Source organism: Bubalus bubalis, chromosome 9 (assembly GCF_019923935.1).
Source record: "Bubalus bubalis isolate 160015118507 breed Murrah chromosome 9, NDDB_SH_1, whole genome shotgun sequence".
In the NCBI taxonomy this organism is placed as follows: Eukaryota; Metazoa; Chordata; class Mammalia; order Artiodactyla; family Bovidae; genus Bubalus; species Bubalus bubalis.
This window is the reverse complement of record NC_059165.1, coordinates 101,637,591-101,642,519: the sequence shown is the minus strand read 5'-3', so window position 1 is coordinate 101,642,519 and position 4,929 is coordinate 101,637,591. Positions and strand designations below refer to the sequence as shown.

General features: G+C 41.2%; 1 pseudogene; it reads right to left on the bottom strand.

Annotated features, from left to right (window-relative positions):
• Positions 1-3,987: 3,987 nt before the first annotated feature.
• On the bottom strand, positions 3,988-4,929 carry LOC123335293 (annotated as a pseudogene).

The window sequence follows — 4,929 nt, the reverse complement described above, 5'->3', positions numbered from 1 at the left end:
AACCCTAGGGTTCTTCATTTCTTCCTTTTCTAATTGCTTTAAGTGTAGAGTTAGGTTATTTATTTGACTTTTTTCTTGTTTCTTGAAGTATGCCTGTATTGCTATGAACCTTCCCCTTAACACTACTTTTACAGTGTCCCACAGGTTTTGGGTTGTTATGTTTTCATTTTCATTCGTTTCTATGCATATTTTTATTTCTTCTGTGATTTGTTGTTTATTCAGCAGCGTGTTGTTCAGCATCCATATGTTGGAATTTTTAAGTTTTTCTCCTGTAGTTGAGATCTAATCTTATTGCATTGTGGTCAGAAAAGATACTTGGAATGATTTCAATTTTTTTTTGAATTTACCAAGGCTAGATTTTTTGGCCCTGGAGAAGGAAATGGCAACCCACTCCAGTGTCCTTGCCTGGAGAATCCCAGGGACAGAGGAGCTTGGTGGGCTGCCATCTCTGGGGTAGCACAGAGTCGGACACGACTGAAACGACTTAGCAGCAGCAGCAGCAGGTTTTTGGCCCAGGATGTTATCTATCCTGGAGAAGGTTCCGTGTGCTCTTGAGAAAAGGGTGAAATTCGTTGTTTTGGGGTGTAATGTCCTATAGATATAAATTAGGTCTAACTGGTCTGTCGTATCATTTAAAGTTTGTGTTTCCTTCTTAATTTTCTGTTTAGTTGATCTATCCATACATGTGAGTGGGGTATTAAAGTCTCCCACTATTATTGTGTTATTATTAATTTCCCATTTCATACTTGTTAGCATTTGTCTTACAGATTGTGGTGCTCCAATGTTGTATATATATATATATATATTTGTCATATCTTCTTCTTGATTGATCCTTTGATCATTATGTAGTGTCCTTCTTTTTCTCTTTTCACAGCCTTTGTTTTAAAGTCTATTTTATCTGATATGAGTATTGCTACTCCTGCTTTCTTTTGGTCTCTATTTGCATAGAATATCTTTTTCTAGCCCTTCACTTTCAGTCAGTATGTGTCCCTTGTTTTGAGGTGGGTCTCTTGTAGACAACATATATAGGAGTCTTGTTTTTGTATCCATTCAGCCAGTCTTTGTCTTTTGGTTGGGGCATTCAACCCATTTACATTTAAGGTAATTATTGATAAGTATGATCCTGTTGCCATTTCCTTTATTGTTTTGGGTTCAAGTTTATACACCCTTTCTGTGTTTCCTGTCTAGAGAAGATCCTTTAGAATTTGTTGGAGAGCTGGTTTGGTGGTGCTGAATTCTCTCAGCTTTTGCTTGTATGTAAAGCTTTTGATTTCTCCTTCGTATTTGAATGAGACCCTTGCTGGGTACAGTAATCTGGGCTGTAGGTTATTTTCTTTCATCACTTTAAGTATGTCCTGCCATTCCCTCCTGGCCTGAAGAGCTTCTATTGAAAGATCAGCTGTTATCCTTATGGGAATCCCTTGTGTGTTATTTGTTGTTTTTCCCTTGCTGCTTTAATATTTGTTTTTTGTGTGTGTGTTTGATCTTTGTTAATTTGATTAATATGTGTCTTGGGGTGTTTCACCTTGGGTTTATCCTGTTTAGGACTCTCTGAGTTTCTTGGACTTGGGTGATTATTTCCTTCCCCATTTTAGGGAAATTTTCAATGATTATCTCCTCAAGTATTTTCTCATGGTCTTTCCTTTTGTCTTCTTTTTCTGGGACTCCTATGATTCAAATGTCGGGGCATTTAACATTGTCCCAGAAGTCTCTGAGATTGTCCTCATTTCTTTTAATTTGTTTTTCATTTTTCCTCTCTGATTTATTTATTTCTACCATTCTATCTTCTACCTCACTTATCATATCTTCTGCCTCCGATATTCTACTGTTGGTTCCCTCCAGAGTGTTTTTTATTTCACTTATTGGATTATTCATTACATATTGACTCTTTTTTATTTCTTCTAGGTCCTTTTTAAACCTTTCTTGCATCTTATCAATCCTTGTCTCCAGGCTATTTGTCTCTAACTCCATTTTGTTTTCAAGATTTTGGATCATTTTCACTATCATTATTCAGAATTCGTTATCAGGTAGATTCCCTATCTCTTCCTCTTTTTTTTTTTTTTTTTTTTCCTTTGGTTTTGTGGGCATTTATCCTATTCCTTTACCTGCTGGGTATTCCTGTCTCTTCATCTTGTTTATATTGCTGTGTTTGGGGTGACCTTTCTGTATTCTGGCAGTATGTGGAGTTCTATTTAGTGTGGAATGTCCTCACTGTGGGTGGGGTTGTACGGGTGGCTTGTTAAAGTTTCCTGGTTAGGGAAGCTTGTGTTGGTGTTTTGGTGGGTGGAGCTGGATTTCTGTCCCTGGAGTGCAAGGAAGTGTCCAGTAATGAGTTTTGAGATGGCAATGGGTTTGGAGTGACTTTGGACAGCCTGTATATTGAAGCTCAGGGCTATGTTCCTGTGTTGCTGGAGAATTTGCATGGTATGTCTTGCTCTGGAACTTGTTGGCCCCTGGGTAGTGCTTGGTTTCAGTGTAGGTATGGAGGCGTTTGATGAGCTCCTGTTGATTAGTGTTCCCTGGAGTCAGGAGTTCTCTGGTATTCTCAGGATTTGGAGTTAAGCCTCCTGCCTCTGGTTTTCAGTCTTATTCTTAAATTAGGCTCAAGACTTCTCCATCTATTCTTCACTTTCAGATAGTTCCTTGATCCGACTTATACTTCTCAAGATCTATAGGCCCCTTCCTATGTAGTCGTTGCTAACTACAGGGTTTTTGCACCTGTCACTTACAAGGCGGTTCCTTCTGTTTTAGCTTCTTCTGTTTGCTGGTCTCTTCAGTGTCTAATTTCTGACCTGACACAAGGGGGCAGTGGTGGACATCTTTTTAGGCTCACTTGTTCAGTCGTGCTGTGGCGAGGGAGGCACACTGCAAACAAATAACAGCGTCGTGTGCTCACAGTGTCTTGGCCACACTTGGTTTGCCCGCATTCATGGCATGTGTGCTTTCCCTGTCTACACTGCTTAGGCTCTAAGTTGCTCTTCCGGGAACTGTCTGAGGCTGGCCCTGGGTTGTATGCACTTCCCAGGTCTAAGCCGCTCAGGTTCACGTACTCAGGTAGTCCTCAGAGGTGCAGACTCAGTTGGGCCTTCATTTTGTGTCCTTCCCAGGTCCGAGCAGCTCAGGTGACTGGGTGTTTGGCGAGGGCAGTCGCTGTGACTTATTGCTTCCCCTGTCACTGCTGCTTGGTTTTCTGGGTGTACAACAGGCGCACCTTAGGCAGATGTTGACCGTACATAGGACCGCACACCCCACCCCCGACCCCCACCTGCCACTCCTGTATTCTTGCATGGAGAATCCCATGGACAGAGGGGTATGGCTGGGTACAGTCCAAAGGATTGCAAAGAGACAGGACTGAGCGTGTAAGCATGAACAAACAAAATAGGTATTATGGAAATAAATCTGAATAAGGGAATGGAATCCTAAAGAGGCAAATAGAATGACAACTAACAAGACGTAGTATATGTTAAAGTTCAGAATATCAGGAAGAGCAGCTAAGGTGGTGATAGATAAAGGAATGATGTATGCAAACATTAAATCAATGGTCTGAGATTTTCCTTGTTATAAACACATAAATAGTCATGAATGTCTTGAGTAGTTCCCCCACCCCACCCCCATAGGATCAGTACAACTCCTGACTATTCTTTATTAAAATGAAAGAAAAGCATTTAATACTTCAAATATTATTTGAGAATACACTTTTTAAGAATTCTATCAACTTGCATGATAAACAGTAATTCCCATGTTGTTCAGGTCCAAATTTCAAAACAAATTTGAGAGAGAGGGAAACCACAACATGAACAACTCTTGGATAAAAGGGAAATCACTAAGCTTAATCAAGTGAGTTACATGAATTTATGAAGGAGGTGAAGTCAAAGAAATGGAAACGCCAAGAAACAAATGGAAGGGGAAACTTCTACTTCCAGAATCTGATAAAAAATGGTAGCTTCTCCCTGTAAGGTTTTAAACATTTCATTCACGCTCCCTTCTTCAGCTTGGAGCAATTGGCATTTTAATAGTTGTCATCCTAAAGAATGCTTTCAGAGCCATTTTTATATCTTTGTTCCTGAGACTGTAGATGAAGGGGTTCAGCATTGATGTGACCACAGTGTACATCACCAAGGCAATTTCACTTGAGTGTGAGCTCTGGGTAGCTGAAGAGCTAAGGTACACCCCTAAGCTCGTACAATAAAACAAGGAGACAACTGAGAGGTGAGACACACAGGTGGAACATGCTTTAAGCTTTTCCTGAGCTGACGAGATTCCACATATGGAGGAAACTATCTTAGAATAAAATGTCCAGACAGGCAGGGGAGCACCAGCCAGCAGCCCAGCAGCAAAGTACATCACTGTGTCATGAAGAATGTTGTCAGAACAAGCAAGTTGGACCATCTGGTTGAGTTAACAGAAATAGGGATTTCCAGCTCTCTACAGAAGGACAGTCTCAACACCATTAAGATTTGTAACAATGAATGAAGGACACTGACGGCCCAGCTAACCAGAACCAGAATTCCACAGATTTGGGGATTCCTGATGACTGTGAAGTGCAGGGGGTGGCAGATGGCCACAAAGCTGTCATAGGCCATCCCAGTCAGGAGGAAGTCATCCAACCCTGCAAATAGTGTAAAAAAAAAATACATCTGGGTGATGCAGACTTCATAGGTAATAACTTGGCTCTGTGTCTGGATGTTCCACAGCATCTCTGGGGGTAGTGGAGGTGAAGCAGACGTCTATGAAGAAAAAGTTGGAGAGGAAGAAGTACATGGGGGTGTGGAGGTGCTAGTCTGAGCTGACAGCCAGTTGGATGAGCAGGTTTCCAAACACATTGATCATGCAGAGGAAAAGCCCAGATATGAAGGGCTGCAGTTCTGGTTCCTCTGAGAATCCCAGAAGAAGAAATTCTGAATCACCTGTGATGATCCTCGGTGCCAT